The sequence below is a fragment of the Crocuta crocuta genome, unplaced genomic scaffold, assembly GCF_008692635.1.
Source record: "Crocuta crocuta isolate KB4526 unplaced genomic scaffold, BGI_CrCroc_1.0 scaffold266, whole genome shotgun sequence".
NCBI lineage: Eukaryota > Metazoa > Chordata > Mammalia > Carnivora > Hyaenidae > Crocuta > Crocuta crocuta.
The window spans coordinates 4,973,139-4,998,965 of NW_027531005.1; the positions used below are offsets into that span (position 1 = coordinate 4,973,139).

The following is a 25,827-nucleotide window of genomic DNA, read 5'->3' on the forward strand; positions in this document are numbered from 1 at the left end:
AAATACAAATTTTCTATTTCTCAAAGCTAGACAAAAACCTATCAGTCTGAACTGGAGTACCATTACTCTCATAACTTCTACTATTTAAATAAATAGTTTTAGGGGTACCTAGCTGGCTCAGTCAATAGAGCATGTGATTCTTGATCTCAGGTCATGAGTTTGATCCCCACATTGGGCATGGAACCTACTTTAAAAAGTAAAAGAAAATAATATCTTTAAATAAATAAATTTAACATGTATAAGGTTCTTATAAAGAGGAGACAGCAATGTAGAAACCAAGGAACAACCAGGTCATTTACCTCAATACTGAGGCACTTACTTAATCGGATATGTGAGGAGTGGTAGAAGATCTTGTCTGTTGACAACTTAGAAAGTGATAGTTGAGGCCAAAGGAAAACAGAAATCACTGGCACTTTTATGCATTTATAGTTCTTAATAGGCAGCTTCTAATTTCACTTCATTATTTTAATACTACCCAAACCTAGAACAGCACACAGAGTACTTGCAAGTGCTTAATAAATGTTTAAAACCAAAATAAACCAAAACCAAACTAGTACTTATTAATACGAGTCAGCTGTATCCCACACTAGGTTTAATAAAACTATCAAGTTCATGTAAGCCCTGAAAACAAAGTGCCCACGTTCTGTATTTGTGGGGACTATCCCACATGTACTTTCTTTTTGCTCTCAACAGTTTCCTGAGATATGTATTAATATTAGACTAGAGTCCAAGATTCCTAATTCCAAAATTAATAGACAAAAGTAAGAGACTACAAAAAACAAACAAACAAAAAAACCCAAGCAACTTTTTTTGGGGGGAAAGAAATTCCCCTTTATTTTAATAAAGGACTATTAGTCAATAATTAAAAGACAAAGACCCCAACAGAAAAGTTGGTAAAGGATATAAACAAACAAATCCTAAAAGCAGATCTCTGTAGCAATCAAAGAAAGGCTCTGCCTAAAATCTGAGTTCAGAGCTCTCTGCTAAGTGGCCTGGACTAGACCACATAGCCAAGGTTGAAGATAAATGGGCCTTTTCCCATGTCCTAATCCCAAGCCTGAATCCTGCAACTTTTTATACCCTCCACTGGGAGTGAAGACATCAGAAAGCCAAGAGCACTGGAAAGAATAGGTCAGCATTGTCTGGGCTCCCTGGATAAACACAGCTCTGGAGGAGGAATGCACAGGGCAGCTTCCCAGAGCCTGTGGATCCCCTGATATTCCTTGGAGAGAGAATCAAGGTTCATCTGGCTCTGTGCAGAGTCCCTGGAGTCTAGCTACTCAAAGTATCACTCATGAGCATCTTCAAGAAGCTTACAGAGATGCAGAGCCTCTAGTGCCCACTCCAGACTTCTTGAACCAGAATCTGCATTTTAGCAAGTTTCTCAGGTGATATTGATATGCATGCACAGTGGAGCCTGAGAAACACTGCCCTTGGGGACCTGGCTCAGGGTTTCCTCATCGTAGGTGCTCAATAAGTGTCTGCTGATTAAATGAAAGACTGGACAGGCTATCTCTGGGGTCCTCTTCTAAAGTAAATCATCTAACTTACTAAAAACTAGTCAACTATTCATGCTGACTAAAGTATTAACCATTTAACAAAAGGCTTTAAGTAAGATTGATGAATTAATAACAGTAGTTCGGTATTGATATTTTCTACAGTAACTTTAGAGTTTCTTATTAATACAATTTCACTAGGCTTCTTTATATGCCCAGGAAGCACCAACAAGGCACAAATCCTTCTCATTGCCCTTTCTGGAATTACTGAGAATGTAAAATCAAATGAGTAAAAATAAGAATAACATATCTGAAAATTCTGGAGAAAAGGGTGCCCACCAATGCAGGATATTGTTCTTTTACCTGACTTTCACAGAGAATGTAGTCCATAAACTTTTACCTTGTACCACATGGGCCTGTGTATATGGAGGGGGTGATGGTGAAGAGGGAAAGAAAAGACCAAGGATTAAGGACACCTGTGCTGTCCTATGAGCAGAATCACCAAATCTGGCCATTAAGGTGCTTCTGAAGAAGCTGTTCATCATTATCATTATCATCAACATTACCACCATTTTTAATTCTACTAGCTGTCTGCCAACCTCTTTACTGAGCGGACTGCCGTAGTAGTGACCCAAACCTTAACATCAAGGTTGGCCATTGACCTTAGGCTGCCGGGAAACCAGTTAAAAGAAGGGAGACAAGAGGGATCCATGGGATGGAGAAGCATTCTGAGTTCCGCTGTTGAGTGAGGTGACTCACGTCTGACTCAGACAAGCAAAGCTGAGCCTGGGAGATGGGAGGCGGTGCAGGGCAGACCTCAAAGGAGCTCTGCCGAAATGTTCAAATGGGAGATGGGTGGCCAGGGACGTGGTGTTATTTAGAGAACTGCCTGTAGCTCTGGCATCGGAAGGAGGAGTGGATCCTGAAAACAGAAGGAGAAAATTGTACCTGAAGCCAGAAACCAAGTTGTGAATCTATAGCCTTCTGTGCTTTGACAAATGTGTAAATTCCCTAGTGCAGTGCACTGACCTGCTCTGTGGCAAATCTTAGAACACGAACTCATAGCAATTCATTGTCATCAGGTCCCTGGGGCGTAGAGGTAAATCATGTACCACCCACTGTTTTTCTAATGCCCTCAGTTAGAAAAATAAGCCTCCTTTGACTTTATTATTATTATTATTATTTTAACGTTTTCATTCATTTTTGAGGGACAGAGCAACAGAATCCGAAGCAGGCTGCAGGCTCTGAGCTGTCAGCACAGAGCCTGATGCGGAGCTTGAACCCACAAACCATGAGATCATGACCTGAGATGACGTCGGACGCTCGACCAACTGAGCCACCCAGGTGCCCCCACTTTCTTTAGAATTTTACTTTTGGAGAACATTGTGATGCAACCTGTGCTCATAGACAGAATTTTTAAAAATCTGAACATATGACTAAGGCACTTTCTCTCTTATTAATGTCTAATTGAGGTTCTGAGTTTGAAGATCCTGAGGTCACGTGTTGTTATGAAGGTTGGTAACTTCACTGTCCTATATGGACTGTACTGAAGTGATATGTACTCAAGTGATGCACTGTATGTAGGTCCCCTAAAGAGCATGCATTTGTGAGATGGCTGGTTGTAGGTATGACTACCTGGGTGACACAGTTTGTCTCCATGTGCTAAGTAACCCACACAGATATTAACCCTACAACCTTAGCCTCATTAAGACAAGCAAGCCAACTAAGCTCTCTAAAAATAGTTTCGGTTAATTATATATTTATATGTGATTTGATGACTATGGTCACAAATGCACTTCACCAGAATAGCACCGAGGCAGTGGAAAAGACAGGGGTTCTTTGGCAGTTTGCTTACCTGTGAACTTTCAAGGAGATGAAAAATAAATTGTTCCAAAAGCAAAAGTGTTTCAACTTTGCCTGGCCCCAGCAAACAGCAACAGCAATTGGGACACTGTTGTTTTAGCAATGGTCAAGTAATTTTCTTTTATCAGCAGGTTTGCTCTATTTAATTTGGGGTGCTTGGCAACATTATTAACCTCAGTATGTCTGATAATCACAAAAGCAATGAGAGTGTTGAATGTGCTATTGAGGAGAGGTTTGGGATTATGAAGAAAATAAAAGCTAGTCACAAATCGAATGTTGTAAGAAAACTCACCAGTGTTGCATGTGGGTAAGGGATTGGATCATTAGTTAATAGAGGTGATTCTGAAAGACAAAGAGAGATTCAAAACATGTGAAAAATCCTGGCAGGGTCTATGCAGTGAACAGTAGTCAGTAAGAAACGAGGAAAAGTAATTCAAGAAATGGAAGTAATCTGGAGTGTGAGATTAGAGAACTGACATCAACTTTAGTGCCTATACAGTTGACTCTTGAACAGCGCAGCCCCTCCTCTACACTAAAAAATCTGTGTATAACTTCTACTTCCCCAAAACATAACTACTAATAGCCTACTGTTGACTGGAAGCCTTACTGGTAACATACGCAGTCAATTAACACATATTTTGTATGTTATATGTATTATATACTGTATTCTTACAAATAAAATAAGCTAAAGAAAGGAAAATGTTATTAAGAAAATCAGAAGAGGTGGGACACCTGGGTGGCTCAGTTAGTTAGGCATCCTACCCTTGAGTTTGGTTCAGGTCATGATCTCACAGTTCATGAGTTTAAGCCCTGCATTGGGCTCTGCGCTGTAGCCTGCTTGAGATTCTCTCTTTCCTTCTCCCTTTGTTTGTGTGCATGCATGCTTTCTCTTGAAAGGAAGGAAGAAAGGAAGGAAGGAAGGAAGGAGAGAAGGAAAGAGAGAAAGAGAGAAAGAGAGAAAGAAAGAGAGAAAGAGAGAAAGAAAGAAAGAAAGGGAAAGAAAGAGAAAGAAAAAGAAAGAAAGAAAATCATAAGGAAGAGAAAACACACTTACAGTACTGTATTGTATTTATCAAAAAACTCTGCTTTTTGTAAGTGGTTCAAAGCCATAATTCAAGGGTCAACTGTAATCCAAATATTAATTCAGGTAAGGGCTAAAAATATATATAAGCACATTTTAAAAAATTAATTTATTTTGAGGATCTGTGCTGTCAGCCTGATGTAGGGCTTGATCCTGTGAACTGAGAGATCATAAGATCATAATCTGAGCCAAAATCGAGTCAGATGTTTACCCAACTGAGCCACCCAGGTGCTCCTGTCACAAGCACTTAAAAGCCAGGTGTGGTAAAAGTCCCCATTCTGACACCTTTGCTGAACACTGTAACAGTTCCATAGATTCAATATCTTTTAGATCAACACAACATTAAATTCCCTATGGAAGCTGCTGAAGAGTTCTTTGTCATACTTGGTGCAGCCTCCCAAGGGCTGCCCTGACCAATTCTCAATGTATATGAACTGGTCTATTTTGGATAAAGAAGCCCAGAAGAATAGAGATCCGTTAGGAGATGAGAATGCTACCTAGTTTGGAAGCTTTGAAGGACCATAGCACTTCCTTTTGGTGGAAATGTGTTTTTCTAAGCTAAAGTCACTCTTAGCCAGTATTGTCTTACTAATAGTCTTTCACTATTCACCTGTTTGTAAGGTGCAAAAAATGTGTATGTAACGTGTCTCTGTATTTTTTTAAATCATTTTTTAGATTTAACGGGTTGTAGGATTTTCCTTTAGCCTTTAGTTAATTCTTTTTTTAAAAATTTTTTAATTAAAAAAAATTTTTTAAATGTTTTATTTATTTCTGAGAGAGAGAGAGAAAGACACCATGAGCAGGGGAGGGTCAGAGAGAGAGGGAGACACAGAATCCAAAACAGGCTTCAGGCCCTGAGCTGGCTGTCAGCACAGAGCCCGACATGGGGCTTGAACCCACGAACTGCGAGATCATGACCTGAGCCAAAGTCGGACACTTAACTGACTGAGCCACCCAGGCGCCCTTACTTAATTCTTTAATATGGTTTCCTGTGACAGGTTGGTATTTCACTTCCTTACTATGTCATTTGATCCACCCTTTGCTGAACTAGTAAGAATGCTGATATTTATATAATTTGACATAAATTATTATGTTTTTCTGAATATTTCATTGGGATAAATTAGCAGAATGAAGTTACTAGGTCATAATGTTATGAACATCTTTAGAGTTTTAATATATTTCCAAATTTTCCTTCAGAAAGGTTTTGCCATCTGATAACTCTTCCAGAAATTTGTCAGTGTTCCTATTTCCATGTACCTTTGTCAGTACTAGATACTATTTTATTTCCACTCATTTTTTAGGGTATTTTAAAATGTTTATTTATTGGGTTGTCATTGAGACCTCTTTCTATTATTTTAATGCACGTCTTTTGTGAAATTTTCTATTGAAATATTTACCTTTTAATTATTGACTTGTAATAGCTCTTTGTGTATTAGGGAGGCATACCTCTTTCCTCAATTTTTTATTGGACTTTTAACTTTATTTATAGTGGCCACCTTTGTTTTTCATCTCTAAAGATAATACCAGTCACAATTAATTCACAAGGCCAATGAGGAAACCAAATATGAAATTATTTGTAAAAATGCTGTCAAACATAAAGGATTTTTATCATATGCTTCCAGTGTTGATACTACCCAAAAATTGAGATTATTTATTGGCCTACAAGTCTAAAATGAATTTGTAGGTAATTGAACTTCTATCCTTGGCTCTGACAGTATCTTACAAAACAAGAAATTAATTTAAATCTTTTATATCATGGTTATTAGGAATGTTATAAAAATAAACAATGATGTCAGATATAAAAGTACTCTGAGACTCTTCAATAGTTCTACATAAAACCAAGTTGTTGCATTATTATTCTTTTACTTTCTTTTCAAAAGTCTAATTAATCCGGTATAGGTGCATTATAACAAGAAAGGCACTATATTCATCGCTACTGTTACTTCAGGCTCATAAATTATGCCCTGCTTGCCTTCCCAGAGAGTCCTTTACTCAAGCTTTTTTTTACTTGAAAACAAAAAGAGATCCATCAGTGAAAAACTCTTCTCCAATAGAAAAAAATGGTTTTTTGTTTTATTTACTTATTTACTTATTTTTAAGCAGGCTCCATGCCTACCATGCAGCTGGAACTCATGACTCTGAGATCCAGAGTCACATGCTCTACTGACTGAGCCAGACAGGTGCCCCAGAAATTGTTTTTTTAATTACATAGTTTTATAATTAATTAAGTGATATTAGTAACAATGTTTATTATTGTTATTTAAAATTTTTATTAACAATACTTAAAGGCATACATGGACAAGTCTTGCTCCCAGTGATCAATCCATCCTCTCTCTGACCCCACCCTACTTCCTATGGTTTCTTCGTATTCTTCCAATGTTTCTTCGTATGTATGCAAGCAGATACAAATAAATATTATCACTGTGATTCCTCTTTTCATTCACAAAAGTAGCATACTATATACATTGTTCTCTACTTTGCTTTTTTAAACTAAACAATATATCTTCAACAGAAGACCTTCAATAGGAAGATATTTAACGTAAACAAGAGACATGATGACATTGGCATTAAGCAAGAAAGTTTTAAAATTCCTGTGTCAGTTCTGTCGCCATAATTATAGAAGCCTAGAGCTGGATGCTGTGATAAAAACTTTGCTGGGTCAGTCATCAAACCTGTTCCTCTTTTTCTTTGGCACAGGACTGCATTAGAAGCCTCTCTTGCTGTTGGGTGTGGCCATCTGACTGAATTCGACTGAATAGAAAAAATGTGAGCAGAACTTATGTGCATCACTTCTAGGTCCAACTTGTGAGGATCTCTCCACACAATCCTCCATGTTCTTTCCCTGTCAGCAGGATGTCAACGCTTAAAGTGACCGCATAAGTCACATGCTGAAGGTGGTATAATTACAAGATGGAAGGACCTGGTTCCTTGAACAACACTTGGAAGAGAGCCACCCACCATGAGTACCCATTTTAGATGTTTTATGAGTGAGAAATAAATTTCCCATGATGTCTTAAGTTTGATATAGAATTAATACTGCAGTAAATAAGGGACACATGGGTGTCTCAGTAGGTTAAGTATCCGACTTTGGCTTAGGTCATGAGCTTGTGGTTCGTGAGTTCAAACCCTGCATCAGGCTCTGTGCTGAACAGCTCAGAGCCTGGAGCCTGCCTCACATCTGTGTCTCCCTCTCTCTCTGCCTCTTCTCCACTCACACTCTGTGTCTCTCTCTCAAAAATAAATAAAACATTACAAAAAACTTAAAATACTGCAGCAAATATTACCTTAATTTGCACAGACAACAACCTCAAAGCCCCTCTAGTCCAAAGACTGGCATATGTCAGTTGCTCAATAAATGTGTCTGGATAAATGAGTGAATATTTGAACACCTCTGGAGATAAAGAATTAATTCACTGCCCTATTGGTCTGTTTAATACATTTCAATCAGCTGAAGTTATTGAAAAATTACTGATAAGGAGCTAAAACCCATTACCTTTAACTTGTACTCATTTGTGACTGCCCTTCCCTGTCACTCAAAATTAAGTCTGAACCCTTTTCAAGGCAGCCCTTCAATTATTTTATACCTCCTCTCATTCCCTTCATGACAAACCTCTGGTCTCCAAACTAAACAGCCTAATGTTTTTCATTGTTCTTATTGTGTTATGGTCACTAAAACTCTTATCACCATCTTTACCCCTTTCTGGACACTTTTGGGTTCATCATTGTTCCCCATTCAATGGGTACTCAGAACAGAATGCCATACTCTTGGCAACACTGACCAGCCCGGAAGGGTACCAGTTCCCCTTCCTAGTCAGGACTCCATACTTCAATTAAAACAGCTTAATATTTTAACAGTCTTAAAGGTGGTCATATCACCTGTTAACTCATTTTGAGCTTGTGGTTAACCTTCCTACCTCTTCTCTTTCCTCTCCTCCGCACCCCACATTACACCATATTTTATTATATGACCTTAAACAAATAACTTCACTTCTTCTCTAGGACTAATTTCTCATGTGAAAAATAGGTGGTTGGAGCAGATGGTTTCTGAATTATTTCCTCCCCATCCCGCCCATCTTAATATTTTTTGAGTCTAAAATAGGAAGTTCTGAGAGAGCTCACATTGTATGTACCTTCTTATATAAAATCCTTCACCTATAGCAGTATGAGAGTGTAAACTTGCCTGGAAACATTAAGCTCATAAAAACAACATGAAACTGTACAGGTAATTTTTCTCAGCTTCCATTCACAGATACGTGAATAACGTGTGGTAAGTTGTATATATACACTAAGGCTAATGGGCTATGCCAAACTATAATGGTCAAGGAGGGAAAAAATAACACATGGGCAAAAAAATAATAATAATAATAATAATAAAATAAAACAAGCAGTGAGAGCATGAGGGGAATCAGGGTGTGGTTTTCTCTGAAGGAATACTCCATCCATCACTTTTTTTAGCCCAAGGGAGAATGACCGTGAAACAGAGAATACACATTTCACTCAGCAGAAAGCCTGGTTTGATATTTTGTCAATTTCCTCATCTCATTTCACACATCATCCAAATGTGCCGAAACCCAAAACAAAACAAAACAAAAAAACTACTCAACCACTCAGTGGGTAAATAAATGTATGTGCTGTGGGGGAGAAACCAAACCATGTCTCCATAACCCTTGCCCTTGGTCAATTTCTTATAAAGCAGACATCTTCCATGATTTTAGCTGATTAATTTCTCCTGGTATTTCTGCATGACTGTCCTCCATCCATGCCACAGAGGCTGGATCCACTTTCCAGGCTAGACTGAGATTCTATGCATTATTATTTGACCTCTTTTGAAAAACTCATTGCCAGCTTTATAACCCGATCTGGGCACACCCCCCATTGGGGCCTGCATTTCCTGTGGATGATGCGTTGGTTTCCTAGGTGACAGTGGGAAGGAATAGACCTGTTAGCTTGTGGCTTCTGACTCACTCTCTGCAATGGACGTCACTGAATCGTAGCTGAACAAGTGGATGCTGATAAAAACATGTGCTTCAGGGAGCAGCGGGGCACTAATGGTTAAAACTGTTCCCTTGTACCAGCTCGCTCTCCCACTAAGCAGACCAGCAGACTGACATAATATAATACCAGATCTGAAAAGAACGAGCAACAGATTTGGAACCTCTCTGAACTCCCAGTCATATAGAAATGTGCAGTAGAGTCCTATTTACAACACCAATATTCTGTTCCTTTCCTTGTTTAGAATTTCCTTTTTATTTTCTGGAATGTGAAAGTACCAGGATTCTCTAATGAAATGTCAGATGGAGGCTGAAGAGCAGGAAGTAGAGACAAGCCAAAAACTTACCCCAAGCCTGTTTACTAAGGTGACAGCTTTTTTTTTCAAATTTTTTGAATGTTTTTTAAAATTTATTTTTGAGAGAGACAGAGAGACAGAGAGAGAGAGAGAGAATGAGTGGGGGAGGGTGCACAGAATCCAAAGCAGTTCCAGGCTCTGAACCCAATGCGGGGCTCAAATACATGAACCACAGGATCATGACCTGAGCCCAAGTTGGTCACTTAACTGAGTGAGCCACCCAGGCGCTCCAAAGGTGACAACTTCTTTTGATCTTTCACATTTGCTCCCTGAGAGGAGAAAGTTAATTCATAGTGGACTAAACAATTATCAGAGTCCAGGATGAAAAATATATTCTGTTGTGAAATTAATCTTCAGAAAAGGTGGATTTCATGAAGTCTAGGGACAGAACACACACACACACACACACACACACACACACACAGTGGTGGGGGGCATGGAGAGAGAGAGAGACTAACTTTCTAGCTACCTCTTTTTCTATCAGCTGAACCCAGCATCATACAAGTCAGGGAAGACTGCCTAGAATAAAAAACATGGAAGAGTTTGTTTGTCCTTTAAATCTGAACTACTAAAGACTGAATGGATTCTTTAGATTCTTAAATTCCTTAAATGACCAACAAACCTAAAGGTTCTCTACTGGAGATAATGCATCTTGTTTTCCACGGAGCCTTAAGGGATGCTTTAAATAGCATCAGCAAGCATCCGAATGAATTAGACAGCAAATGTAGGTTAGCTTTATTTAGACAGATAAAGACAAGCAGAGAAAGTTGTCTGGTTCAAGGGCAGTGCAGCCTGACACGACAGCATTTCTCAGAGGAGGGGAAATTGTTTTGGGAGAGAGAGGTATTTTGGGCAAAGAGCAAAGTTCCTTGGATCACTGGGGGAGAAGGGCAGGAATTAAGAGTGGCCTGCCACTCGTTGCAGGAAAGATCTATAGATTTAAAATGTAAAGCAGAACTTAGCATCCCTAAGTTCACATATGCATCTTTTTTTCTCTCTCCCATAGCTTGGGAACACCATCAGAAAGAACACGCTTCCCAGAACATGAACTGAGGTAGGGAGTTTATCAGACTCCTCTGGATTGGGGCTCTGCAGCCCCAACAAGTTCTGTGTCAGGAAACATGTCCAGATGGAGGGCCCCTGGAGATGGGGGAGCCCAGAAAGCAGGGAAACTAGCAAATGCGAGGGCATCCACTCACTAGACAAAAATGTAGGTGCCTGGAGAAAAGGTGCAATGCATGAATTTGGTTTACTTTTTTCTCCCTTTCCCCCCAACCCCTAAATTGTTTTCTGAAAACAAAGTCCTTATAAAATCAGTAAGTCTAGAAAAATATATACAACTTTCTAGTTTCATTTGTTTTTACTGTAATGTTTATGGTTTCTTCTCTTTCCAACTTTTTGCTGTTTTCTCCTCAATTGGCCAAAGCCAAGTGATATTTGATGTCAGTTTGTAGCCCCCTCAGTAATTTGTTTTAAAAATAAAAAACAATTTCAATCCATTATGATGTTCCAAATGTAACACTGAATTTAGACTTGTAAAAATATCTTCAGAAAAATCTAAAAATTTAGATTTGCATAGATTTCCATTTCCTCCAAATCTAATTTTTATATGTTTCCTTTTTTAAGGGTCTCGTAACTTCTGAGAATTATACATCTTTAAGTGTCGTCAAGGCAGGTACAGCATAGAGAAATATTATGTTATAACCCTGTCATGAAGCAGAATTCAATTAGGCATTTATTCCACTTTCTTTGTATGTACCATTCAATAATTCCCTTCCTTCCTCCCTGCCTTCTCTTCCTCCTTTCTTCCTTCCACAATTATTTGCTGAGAACCTACCCTACGCAAACAGTGAACATCAGACTTAGTTGCTCCCCTTCTCCATTACTGGGGGCTTCTCTCCCTAATCATTTCCTCTCCCCTCTGTCTACCCCAAGCCCATTCACTACTTATCTGGTAAGCTAACACATGGACTAATAATTTATTCAATTGAGAACTACTGTTTTGCACTTTAACCAAAGCACGCAAAACTTCTCTAATTCACTGCCCCAAACTTAATATACTTATAGCTATTTGTAAAACTGGCAAGTCAGTTAATCATTTTAATTCTAAGAAAGAGATAGAAAGCCAGTTCCTGGGACTATATTTGTAAAGTAGTAGAGTCAAAAGACTCATACAGGACCCGAATACCATACTTATTCCAGTGTTACATTAACTTTTAATAAAACCCCTTCACCTAAAGTCTTCATGTTTGTAGTTACAAGAATGTGACCAAAAGGAAGACTACTCTTTTATTACTTTTTGGTAAACACACTAGCATTTCTATATGAACTGAAATGAAAACACTTAATATCCCGGAGGGGCTCCTGGCTGGCTCATTTGAAAGAGCAAGTGACTCTTGATCTCAGGGTCCTGAATTAGAGCACCATGTTGGGTGTAGAGATTACTTAAAAATAAATAAATAAATAAAAATTAAAACAAAAGATAACAAAATTTAACATCCTTGGGATCTATATTTCTTGCTCTGACATCTGCAATCACTTCAGAATTATTAATCTTTATTAAAATTTCCCAATTTGTGCTAATCATGAGACTTTTTAATTGTTCTTCAATAAGTCAATCTCAGAACTTATTTTTAATATTTTTTCAGCACTCGGGGTGCCTGAGTGGCTCAGTCAGTTGGGCGTCCGACTTTGGCTCAGGTCATGATCTCACAGTCTGTGAGTTCGAGCCCCACATCAGGCTCTGTGCTGACAGCTCGGAGCCTGGAGCCTGCTTTGGATTCTATGTCTCCATCTCTCTCTGCCCCTTGCCTGCTCACTCTCTGTCTCTCTCAAAAATAAATAAACATTAAAAAAAAGAACTGAGAAAGGGGAGACAGAAAGAAGGACGGGNATAAATAAACATTAAAAAAAATTTTTTTTAAATATTTTTTCAGCACTGGAAGAAAAAAAAAACCCTTGGATATCGAGGTAGAAGACAAAGTTATAATCACTAATCCAAATAAATAAAATATGTTGTATGTAACTTGAAAAAATTATAACAATGTTTTGTTTGTGTTTTTCAGTGTTCTCTATGTTTGCTACACCGTTATTTCAGTAATTTTAATAATGCTCTGAAGGAGAAAATATTATTTTAACAGTGTTTAACTAGATCGAATAAGAGTCACACAGTTTATTTTTTGTTTTGTGACATTTGAGGCTCCTCAGTATGACACTGGCATTCTTCCTCCTCTGATGCAACTTCCTTCTCTGTTTCACTCTGTTTTGGTCGAGGTTACTCCAACCTCCCCCCTTCTCTGAGCAGTCTTTCAGCTTGACCATGAGATCCCTGGCTGTCACTTTGATTTCTGAATATCCACTTCTGTTTTCTGTGGCAACACCTGCAGATAAATATCTAGCTGGCTACCCAAATGGATACCCCGTACCCCGCCCCCCACAGCCACTCTCAAATGCATGCACTCACAGACCCAGGTATGCACGCACATGCGTGCTCAGCTCCTCCACCCTCCCCCGGGGAGCTCAAAGGACTCCAGCTGTTTTCCGGCCCTGGCAGCAGAAGCAGCAGCAGAGCCTCTAATGTTAGTTCTCTGGCTGAAACCAGCACTGAGAATGCTGCTGCTGCCAAGGAAGGATTTAAGTCACCTGGACTCAGGAGAAGACGCCTGATCTGGGTAAAGATGGTGGAGTCAGATACTTCAGGCTATTTGAAGCCATCAGAGGGGAAGGAAGGAGAGTTGAGTTTCCTTCCCCTGAAGTGTTTTGCCCCCATTGTCGACAACCACATACTGATATTTCAAGACTCAGCTCAAGCATAATGACTTCTTTCTGGAGCTTTTCCTGATAGGCTGCCTGTCCCTTCTGTACCTACATTATCCTTATTTCATTTAGTTGCTTATCTCCCTCCTTGCCCCGACCCCACATTAGATTCAAACTTTTAAAGGCATACACCTTGGCTGATTCATCTTAGTATCTTGGCACATAGCAGGTGTTCAATAAATGTTGGATGGATGAATGGAATTCACTGCTCCCCTCCCGTGGGTGAAAGTAGCGATTGACTTTTGGTGGAGGGGGAAAGAGAACAGTGTCCTAATAGGTGTCTTTTCTCCTCTTTAAAGTTAACATTGAAATAAAGAGCCCACTGTGATGGTGTGAGGATGCCCCCTCCCACCCCACCATGTGAAAATAACTCAGCAAAAAACAGAGCAGCTGCCTTGTCATCTTCCCCATCACTGGGATTTCTTCAGGTGACCAATAGGTAAGTCTGATCCTGCTTATGAGATAAGCCTTTGAAAAACTTACGAACAGGAGTGAGAGAAAACTGTTGTATCAGGGAAGGTTGTATTAGCAACAGGAAAATGGGGCACGTATCTATTAAACTGACTAATGCAATTTATGTCCCAGAGTAAGATGTTTCAACATTTAAAATGTTTTAGCATCAAGGGATGGTAAGGATAAGACAAACTGTTAGGTTCATTACTTGCATGATCTCATTTTGATTCTCACAAAAACCCATAGGAGAGATCTTATTGTCTTTATTTTACAAATGAATACAATGAGGCTTGGAAAGGAAGCCATCTTGGTACTAATACTCAATCAAGCTTACATTTGAACTCAAATCTCTCTGGCCCCAAACTCCTTTCTTCACTCTTCTTAGGTTCTCTCAAGAGCTCTTTTAAAAATACTGAAATTAAGTTTTCAGAGAGGTTGAAAAATAAAGATTGAATATATATATATAAAGTTTATTTATTTTGAGAGAGCATGAATCAGGGAGGGGCAGAGTGAGAGGGAGAGAGAGAATCCTAAGGCTCTGCATTAGGCTCGTAGTGTCGAGTCCATGTTGGGCTCAAACCTACAAACCATGAGATTATGATCTGAGCTGAAATCAAGAGTCAGATGCTTAACCCACTGAGCCACCCAGGCTCTCCAAAGATTGAATATTTTTGAAAACTGACAATGGGCCACATACAAGGCAGGGCAGTAAGGGGGGTTGCAATAGACTGTCCTCCTCTCAAGGAGCTAAGTATCTGGTGCAGGAAGCTGGTACACAGCACAGGCTGAACAATAGACGATGAAATAAGGGCTGCTGTGAAGGAGACAGTCAGAACTGAGGGAAGGAGTGGTTGGTTTGGTTGTGCAAGGAAAGCAGGGAGAGTTCACGGAACATGGGAAGGTGTCATTTTGAAAAGACCCTGAGGAGGCTGGGGGCGGGGGCAGCAGACTTTAGGATACTGCCGACTGAGGGAACATGTTACAGGAGCATGGTGGAAAGTTCAGTGAGGTCAGTGCCTGATTGGAAGAGTAAAAGGTGAAGGTGGGTTGGAGCCAGGCCACTGAATGCTCTGAATAAGAGCCTGAAATTGAAATGGGGAATTACTGAAGAGTTTTGAGTAGGGGGAAGGAAAGGTTCCAATCAAATCCTTGACGAAAACATCCAGAATTATGGCTGAATTCATCCTGACACCAGATCACAAGTACACAAAGTACACAAAATTGAAAAATATAGAAAATCAATATTCTTCATCAAGACTCAAAACAATGGCCTGCTTACTTCTGAAGAAGCACACCAAATGAAGTGGATGTATGCCTGAATCACCAGCTCAAACCTGAGCCTCCCTCTTTCTTCCACACTGGCCAAGAACAATCCCATTCTCATGATTCCTAAGATGGCCTCATCAACTCAAAAATCTGGGGCAACACATACAATCTCCTTCTCCCTCCCCCCCCAAAAAAATTTCCAGCAAGGAAATGACAATTCCCTTCCCTTCCTTCCTTTCTTCAAAGGCCAGCCCATGAAGATTGCTTAACCTTTCTCTCTCTGATACAGCAGACACATGTCCTAGAGTAGGAATTGGATCCTGATGGCTTAATTGAGTTAAAAAGAAAAGTGTAGACTATCTAAAAGCCTCTCAAAGGTTTGCAAGTGGCTCTCATATCTCAGAAAGCCCGGTGGTAGCTCTCAGTTCTTTGGTTAGGGAGGAGCTGAATGAATTTCGTAGCACAGAATTCAAAAGCACTGGAAGTCAGCAGTTCTGAAAGACTGCAGAAAGGGCTTGTTTACATTTTTCTCTTCGGCTGAAACCCATCTATTTAAACTTTAACCAGAGACAATTATAAAACCATGGTTAGCCAGGGATCGCAGGCTGCACAAGATGGGAGACAGATGCCAACAGTCTGGCACTGGAAGAGGAAAGGTTGAGAATATTTTGAGGAGAGAGGTCAAAGAAGAACTACAAAGATGGTTTTGAAGCAAGTGTCACCTACGCTGGTCTTCATGGGAACAGGGAGGGAAGGGGAAGGAGTGGGTGGGAGAAGCCAGGAAGGGTGGGCATGGAAGACCCACAGCTTCTGATGGTGTAGGCAAGACTGGGGCTGTCACAGTTTCACCAGTTCAAAAGTGACACCCAGGCACAGTGGGATGCTTTAGCTCCACTGTTTACACCTTTTTCCCCTTCTTGGACCAAAAGAACCTTAGCCCAGGGAGTCAGTGCCTCTGCGAGATCTGCCTGGGATAGGCACATCCAGCCCACCAAGACACAGGCTCTTTTCCCCAAGGCCACGCCTCCTCTTCAATTCAGGTTTTCCTGGCAAAGACATACTTTGGAGCTGACGAGCATCTAGTGATGTCAGAGGAAATACCCCACTTGACAAAGGACTGCTACAATTGCCAGTAAACTGAACTCCTTCACATGCCCTGTTCTGGGTCCTAGGATTTGGGGAGTCCTAAGAACACACTCAAAGAGACATAGTTGTTGCTGCAAAGTAAATGTTTTTATTCTGGATTTGCGGATGTCCGTGGACCTGACATTGACATTAGGGCCAGTTTTAGGTTCATATACAAATGTGGGGAGATCTATAGGACACGAGCCACCCTCCCCCCCCACCAGATCTCTGTGTAAAGGAGTCTGACATTCTACCCCTAGATGCTCAATCTTTTTTAAACTTTGGTTTTGAATATTCCTATTCAGATATAAATGCAATATATGGAGGAGAGCCCATGCCTCAGATGTTATCAGCTAAGCTATTAATAGGAATTCACTGTTTAGCCAGGTCCAGTCAGATTAGAACTAGGGCTCAATAGGGGGAATATCCAGGACCCCATTTTGGAGATGGAGAACGAGCAGAGGCCCTGGATTTATGGTAGGAAGCTGGTAGGAAGAGGCCAGAGACAAGTCTCTCTGTACAACAGTGAGACCCAGTCCTTCACCATAGGTCAGAGTTCATGAGGACAGCAGAAAGCCAAACTCATCGTAATTTCCTGTCAAACTTCCTTCTCTGCTAACCCAGCTTTTACTAGGGAAAGCCATTTGGGGCACAGCCAGAGGGAGATAAGGAAGGTCAGAGGATTTGCAGATATTTGGGGTGATGGCATAGTCTTCCAGAGCAGAGGCCAAAGCCATGGGCTTCCCTCCAGATTGGTTTGCTACACTCACCGAAAGATCTATCCTATAGCTCTAAACTACACCCTCAGGTCCAGCCAACCATCTAAAAAATTCATGATGCTGTTCACAAGGATCTGGATAGAGAAGGTGGGGACAGCTCCCTGAGAACTCACCCCAACTGCGAACAGATTCCAGGGTAATAACATCATTGCTTATGAGGGTTGGGGGCAAGCACTTCATACGAGGTGTGACATAGTATGACATTTTATATATTTTTTAAGTTTATTTATTTATTTTTGGAGAGAGTGTGCATGAGCATGTGTGCCTGCATAACCAGGGGAGGGACAGAGAGAGAATCCCAAGCAAGCTCCATGCTGCTAGCACAGAGCCTGACATGGGGCTCGATCCCACCCACTGTGAGATCATGACCTGAACCGAAATCAACAGTTGGACATTTAACCGACTGAGCCACCTAGGTGCCCTATGACATTTTATTTTTATTAAACATTTGCTAACATTATTTTATTTCTTAAAGTTTGTATGAGTAGAAATTGCTTTCTTGTGCCCTGATCTCCAGAGAAAAGAGAGAAGGTCTGGTTCTTATGTCTTCGGCAGGATGGAGCCTGTGAACACGTGATTGCTGGCAAGTATCCCAAGATCTGCACAGAAATTTCAGAGGGATACACGCATTGCCCAGCTCCTACCAGAGGGTGTTATACCTGGGAGAAGATATTTTATAAAATATCCAAATGAAATGCTGGGAGGCTAGACAGAAACCAGAGAGGCAGTATAGTGCAGGTGCCCCCCGCCCCCTATACAAAAGTAGAACATTCCTACAAATCCCTTCATAAGCTGAAATGCCATAAAGCAAAGAAGCTATTACCATCAATTTATAAAAAACAGCCCCTCTTACGCTTTCCTGATACCTCGGGACACATCTTGCTAACAGGTGCACAAAATAAATTGAGATAAAGCACACATGCTCACAGACCCAGTTCACAGCTCTGGCTGCGTGATGCTGAGATGCTGGGTGTAGTTCCTGGGGAAGGAGCTCAGCGGGACCATCCTCACTGCTCAGGGTGCACGCTGCCTCTGTGTAAGCTCCGTGCAAAACAAACGCTGAATGTGCTGTGTTTTTTCTGCGTAAAAGCAAAAATCGTCTCCAGATTTCTTTTGGTTAGTAAAAACAAGTACTAATGTAGGTCTTTTGCAAAAGTGAAGTGGTATAATGTATACTTTCAAAAAGTGAGGGTAGGATACCTATATGGTGGCTGAAAGCATAGATTCAGGACCCAGGCTGTCTGGATTCAGACCCTGATGCTAACACTTACTAGCTCTGGGACCTTGAGCAAGTCATTTAACCTCTCTGGGCTTCAGTGTCCTCATCCATAAAATTGAGGCAATAGTAGTTTCCAGGTTACAGGGTTTGTTGTAGGGCTTAATGAGTTAATATTTAAAGGGTTAAATGAATTAATATTGAAAAGCACTTCAAATAGTGTCTATCACAGCAATAGCTATTTAAATATTGCTTTTTAAGTTTTTTTTAATGTTTGTTTTATTTTTGAGAGAGAGAGAGAGAGTGTGTGTAAGCTGGAGAGAGAGAAGGAGACACAGAATCCACAGCAGGGTCCAGGCTCCCAGCCATCAGCACAGAGCCCAATGCAGAGCTGATCCTCATGAACCACAGGATCATGACCTGAGCTGAAGTCAGACGCTTCACTGACTAAGCCACCCAGTTGCCCCCTAAATATTGCATTTTAAAAGTAACATGATCAACCCTCCAGGCCTGGAAACCTCGCTTGGTTCTACGGTTGACCCTGTCTCCAAGGTCTGAGCTGACTCTGGTCTGCACTTTTTTCCCACCCTACTAGCTTAAAAAGACAGAAGAAAGATATTCTGATACGTTTGTCCAGGCTTCTTTTCCTGCATTGGGCACGGCATTTCTGTTCTGCTCTCGAAGCCTCGCAACATGCACGCCCAGAGCCAAGGTAAAGTCAGAACCGACAACAGGGAGCACTGTCCGGTGCCTGGGCCAGAAACGGGAAATTCCTCGATGCAAATCCCTCAGGCCCTTGGGCAGCCTCCATGTTTGTGCTGTAGCTAAACACCACACTCACCTGTCCTTCATGGACACTAGGCACAAAGCCAGGGTTATAGAACACGAGGAAAAGCCCTCATTGAGTAGGAAAAGCAGAGAAAGAAGCAGGTGGCAGGAAGAAGGATCATGGCAAATGGGAAACCAAATACATGAGGAAAAAAGTAGAAAAGCTGGAATAAGCTCAAGAAAACTTTTTTTTGGTCTCTCTATTTTTGATCAAGTGAAAAAAAAAACAAACAAACACAAAAGAATAAACCAAGCCACTAGAGTCAGATGGAGCCAGTGAAGGGGGGAGGGGGGCGGGGAACAGGCAGCAGAACTCTGCAAATATATGCTAATTACCTCATCCTTCCTCCTGTGCCCCACAAGCGAGGCTCCAGAGCCCATTCGTACACTGGCCTAATAATGATTTCATTTCACAGACTTCCTTCCACATTTTTTTTCTTAACAAAGTCCATCACAATTCTGTTTTGGGAAGTAGAAACAGTATCTATCTTTAGGAAATTTAAATGCCAAAGAGCTCAGATAAGCATAGTTGAGAAGAATGGTTGGTGTGACCAGGACAAATATCAAATCACAAATATTTGAAATTCTTCCCCTTCCGGGCCCTAAGGAGAGAAGTGCCTTTGTTTGCTGAACTGGCTTACAGAGGACCTGGCCTTTGCCGTGTTGCGTAGGATGTTAGATGGGGAGGAGAAGCCAGAGGAAGGTCAAATATTTGTCAGGAGCCTACTATGCATCAGGCATTCTGTTAGATGCTAGAAATTTAAGAGTGTGCAAAATAGGCCCCTACCCTCATGAAGCTAATACTTTGTTAGACTTTCAAAAAAAAATGTAGGAGCGCCTGGGTGGCTCAGTCGGTTAAGCCTCTGACTTTGGCTCAGATCATGATCTTGCGGTTCACGAGTTCAAGCCCCATGTCTGGCTCTGTGCTGACAGCTCAGAGCCTGGAGCCTGCTTCGGATTCTGTGTCTCCCTCTCTCTCAGCCCCTCTACCACTCATACTCTGTCTCTCTCTCTCTCTGAAAAATAAATAAAACATTAAAAAATGTTTTTTAAATTATGAAAAAAATATAGTAAATTCCACATAACATAAAATTTACCACTTTAACAATTTTTAAGTGTTTTTAAAAATTTTAAATGTTTTTTTAAACTTATTTCTGAAAGAGAGAGAGACAACGTGAACAGGGGAGGGTCAGAGAGAGAGGGAGATACAGTATGTGAAGCAGGCTCCAGGCTCTGAGCTGGCTGTCAGCACAGAGTCTGACGTGGGGCTCAAACCCATGAACCGTGCGTGATATCATGACCTAAGCCGAAGTTGGACACTTAACCAACTGAGCCACCCAGGTGCCCCAAGTGTTTATTCATTTTTGAGAGAGAGAGAGCATGAGCAGGGGAGGTAGGGGGTGGGAGTGGGGGGGTTAGAGGATCCGAAGCAGGCTATGCACTAACAGTGGAGAGTTTGATGCAGGGCTTGAACTCCAGCCCTGAGGTGAAGTTGGGTGCTCAACCAACGGAGCTATCCAGGTGCCCCAACCACCTTAATCATTTTTAAGTGCATAGTTCAATGGTGTTAAGTATGTTTAAACTGTTGTGCATCCAATCTCTAGAACTTATCCATCTTACAAAACTGAAACTCTATGCCCATTAAAGAATTCCCTCTCTGCAACGGCCCCCCCCCGCCCACTGCCACTAACCCTGATTCCAAGGTCTGAATAACCACCATTTTACTTTCTGTTTTTATGAACTTGACTATTCTAGGCACATCATGTAAGTGGAATCATATAGTATTTGTGTTTTTGTAACTGGTTTATTTCACTCAGTATATCCTCATAGCTCCATATTATAGCATGTATCAGAATTTTGTTGCTTTTTAAAGCTGAATAATTTTCCATTGTATGCATATTGTCACATTTTGTTTATTCGCTCATCTTTTGATAGACATTTGGGTTGCTTCTACCTCCTGGCTACTGTGCATAATGCCACTGTCAACAAAGGTTTACAAATATCTCTTTAAACTAATGCTCTTTTTAAAAATTTTTTTTAATGTTTATTCATTTTTGAGGGAGAGAGAGAGAGAGAGAGAGAGAGAGAGAGACCTTGAGCAGGGGAGGGGCAGAGAGAGAAAGAGACACAGAAACCGAAGCAGGTCTAGGCTCTGAGCTGTCAGCACTAAGCTCAATGTGGGACTTGAACCCATGAACCACAAGATCATGACTTGAGTTGAAATCAGATGCCTAACTTACTGAGCCACCCAGGCGCCCCTGAACTAACACTTTTAAGGAGCTCATCCCATCATATTTGCATTATTAGTTGTCCATCACGTGGCCTAACTAGATGGTTAACTATACAAGGACTGTGTTATTTATTTTTGTATTCCAACTCCCTAGATAATGCTGGCACATAGTAGGAACTCAATAAATATTTGTTGGCAAAATAATTTATTTTTATACTTCTTAATCATTGCTGCTGCAGCTGGCTGTTTTACATATTTTAATAAATAAGTTTTGCAATTTTAATGAATGCTATTTTGATTATATTTACATACTAAGCTAGTTTATACAAGGAGATTAGTATAAAAAATCTAAATCTCAATCAAAATTCACTTTCTAGATGAAATGCCATTGACAATTCTTTCTCATTCTCTTTGCTTAAAATCAGCTCTTGTGCTCTTATTCTTCTTCCTCCTTTCCTTCCTTTTCAACTTATCACATTGCCTAGATACTAAGGAGTCTCCTCAAATCATGAGACATCCTGTTGAATAAAGCTAGGTAGGCATGGACCTAGGGTTGAGTTTGCTCAGCTAAAAAACTTTCATTGAAAGTCATTTTGTCTGAGATATAGGATGAACAAGGCACAGCCCTTTTGAGAAACTCACAGTCTTGCAATTCTGTCTGGTTACTCTCGGCCACAATTAAGCAAGAAACCTCAGTATTCTTAGGTGTAGAAAATAGATTTATCCCTATTTCCCATACTCAGTTGATGAATACAGACACTATCGCACTCAGAAAGCATGAGGGGGTGAAGGACACTGAAAATTCTGGGTAGTATTGTATTTAATAATTATCGCTATGTGAGGTATCAGCAGGGGTAGAAGCTGGTTCTGTAATTCTTTACAAAATAGACATTTGGAATTATGATTTCTAGTCAAGGAAGTGTTGTTGTACATTAACCTTTGAGGAACTTTCTCAGCTCTAAACACAAAGCAGTGATCTTTAAAATATAAAATAGAGGGGCGCCTGGGTGGTTAGGTCGGTTGAATGTCTAACTTCAGCTCAGGTCATGACCTTACAGTCCGTGAGTTGGAGCCCCATGTGTTGACAGCTCAGAGCCTGGAACCTGCTTCAGATTCTGTGTCTCCCTCTCTCTCTGTCCCTCCCCTGCTCATGCTCAGTCTCTCTCTTTCTCTCTCTCTCTCAAAAATAAATAAACATTTAAAATTTTTAAATTAAAAAAACCATAAAATAAAATATAAAAGAGAAAGATTAAAAGAAACAGTTGGCCCTAAAGGTAAAAGCTTCTAGGAACTAGGAATGCAGAGCAACGAATGAAACTGAAGACATGGGCCTGTTGGGCTCCAGGTCTGAGGCAGAAGATGCTGGAATGGGGTCTCCACAGGGTTAGGGAGACTAAATTGAGGAAAGTGAATGGGAGCCAGAACCAAAACCAGCCATAGCCAGGTTTTCTGTTAGATACTACAAATGGCAGTTTCAAAACAGGGGCTAGGGGCACCTCGGTGGCTCAGTCAGTTGAGCAACCTACTCTTGATTGCGGCTCAGGTCATGATCTCAGGGTTCATGGGATCAAGCCCTGTGTCAGGCTCTGTGCTGGCAGTGCAGAGCCTGCTTGGAATATTCTCTCTCTTCTTCCCCCTCTGTTCCTCCCCTGCTCATGTGAACACATGAACTTCAATTCTTTCTCTCTCTCAAAAATAAATAAACTTTAAAATAAGAACAACAACCGGGGCGCCCGGGTGGCTTAGTCGGTTGGGCGTCCGACTTTCGCTTGGGTCATGATCTCGCGGTTCGTGGGTTTGAGCCCCGCGTCGGGCTCTGTGCTGACTGCCAGCTCAGAGCCTGGAGCCTGTTTCAGAGTCTGTGACTCCCTCTCTCTCTGACCCTCCCCTGCTCGCGCTGTCTCTCTCTCTCTCTCCTAGAAATAAATAAAACATTAAAAAAAATTAAAAAAAAAAAGAACAACAACCAAAAAACAAAAAAACAAAAACCACCCCACCCCCAAACAGGGGCTAGACTGAGAACCACCCACACACACAAAATGGCTTGTTAAAGAGGCTAAAAAAACCCTCACCACTGTCTAAAGATGAGTCTTACTTGAGGGAATGATCAGGCAGGAAGACAAGGAAGGGCACACAGCCCTCCTTGACTGATTCTATGGCACCTCTATTACCACAGTATGGGAAAAGAAAAGACAAGCTCTCTTTAATTGGGTAATATGATTGTCTATAAGGAAAATCACACAGACCATACTGAAAAAATATTAAAACTAAAAAGACAACTCAGCAAGGCTGTAGGATATAAGATCAACAAACAAAATTCAATTGCAATCCTATATCTGAGTATTTGTCACTCACAATATTTAAGAAACCATTTTTAATAGCAATAAGCGATGAAGTACCTAGGAATAAACGTAACACAGATTTGGAGTTTTACCTGTAAATAAAATGTTGACTTTATGTATAAAAATTAAAACAAAATTTTAATGTTTATTTATTTTTGAGAGAGAAACAGAAAACAAGCAGGGGATGCGGCAAGGAGAGAGGGAGACACAGAATCTAAAGCAGGCTCCCGGGTCTGAGCTGTCAGCACAGAGCCCAACACAGGGCTTGAACTCACGAACCGTGAGATCATGACCTGAGTGGAAGTCTGACACTTAACCGATTGAGCCACCCAGGTGCTCCATGTATAAAGTAGATAGCACATTCACGTGCTATTGGAATATTCATTAAAATGAAGAAGACATTTCTTCTAAAGTTAATGTTTAATTTCAGTGCAAGCCCAATTTTTAAAATTCCAACCTGATTATGTAACACAGAACAATGGTCACTGAATTCATGTAAAACAGTAAAGGTCAAAACTAATTTTAGTAGGTGGGAATGTCTTTGGCAACAAGTGAAAGAATATACAATGTAAAGTGGCTTAAACATAATAACAGGTTTATTATTTCACATAACAGGATGTCCAGGGGTGGGCGGTTTCAGTGTTGGCTAATTCAGCAGCACAATGACACCACCAAGACCTAAGGACATTTCATCAGTCTGCCCAGCCATTCTCAGTGTGCTAGGCTCCAGCTTGTCCTCTCTCGGTGGCAAGATGGCTGTCACAGTTTCAGCCATCATGTTCTCCTCCAATTCTGTACAAAGATAGGAAGGGCGAGTTGTCTTCCTTTGTACCTTTTTAAGTGATAAGAAAACTTACCTATTCTATCTCCATTCTAACACAATTCCACATAGGTTTCTTTTTTGTTTAAAGTTTATTTATTTATTTTGAGAACGTTCGAGTGGGGGAGGGGCAGAGAGAGAGAGAGAGAGAGAGAGAGAATTCCAAGCATGCTCTGCACTGTCAGCCTGAAGCCCAATGCGAGACTCGAACCCACAAACTGTGAGATCATGACCTGAGCCAAAATCAAGAGTTGGACATTTAACTGACTGAGCTATCCAGGCACCGCCCCTCAAATAATTAAAATTTAAAACTACAGGTAGCATAACAAACCTGGATTGAAAAATGAGTTAGTAGGGGTGCCTGGGTGGCTCAGTCGGTTAAGTGCCCAACTTCGGCTCAGGTCATGATCTCACGATTCGTGGGTTGGAGCCCCGAGTTGGGCTCTTTGCTGACAGCTAGCTCAGAGTGTGGACCCTGCTTCAGATTCTATATCTCTCTCTCTGACCTTCTCCTGCTCACGCTGTGTTTCTCTCTCTCTCCGAAATATAAAAACATTTTAAAAAATTAAAAAGAAAGAAAAATGAGTTAGTTAATAAATATGTGTTGGAATAGTTATATATGTATTTCCTGTTTCACATCACAAGATTTTAAGTTGGTTTTGGGGCGCCTGGGTGGCTTAGTCGGTGAAACGTCCGACTTTCGCTTAGGTCATGATCTCGCAGTTCGTGGGTTCGAGCCCCGTGTCGGGCTCTGTGCTGACTGCCAGCTCAGAGCCTGGAGCCTATTTCAGAATCTGTGTCTCCCTCTCTCTCTGACCCTCCCTTGCTCACGCTGTCTCTCTCTCTCTCCTAGAAATAAATAAAACATTTTTAAAAAATTTAAAAAAAATCTCTTAAAAAAATTAAAAAAAATAATTTTACTACTTAAAAATAAAAATACATCATCAACAAAGACAGGATATTTTTTCCGAGCTACAACAACCGAGATATTTATATTAAAAAATTATAAAGAATTGCAAAGTAATAAGAAAAAGAAACAACTGGAAAGAAAATTTGACAAAGAATATAAGCAGGCAATTCACAGAAAAGAAATCTTAATGGCCAATAGATATACAAGATGTTCAATCTCACTAAAAATGAAGGGAAAAGAATATTAAATAATAAA

At 40.7% G+C, this 25,827-nt stretch overlaps 1 protein-coding gene and 1 long non-coding RNA gene across 2 annotated transcripts in view; one reads left to right on the forward strand and one right to left on the reverse strand.

Annotated features, from left to right (window-relative positions):
• MKLN1 (muskelin 1) overlaps positions 1 to 25,827 on the reverse strand; it is a 331,507-nt gene that overhangs the window by 250,871 nt on the left and 54,809 nt on the right. The window lies entirely within an intron of this gene.
• On the forward strand, positions 2,947 to 7,495 carry LOC144237033 (uncharacterized). The gene is made up of 3 exons (XR_013336738.1): positions 2,947 to 3,010; positions 7,138 to 7,206; positions 7,293 to 7,495. It is a non-coding gene; the product is annotated as an uncharacterized LOC144237033 (long non-coding RNA).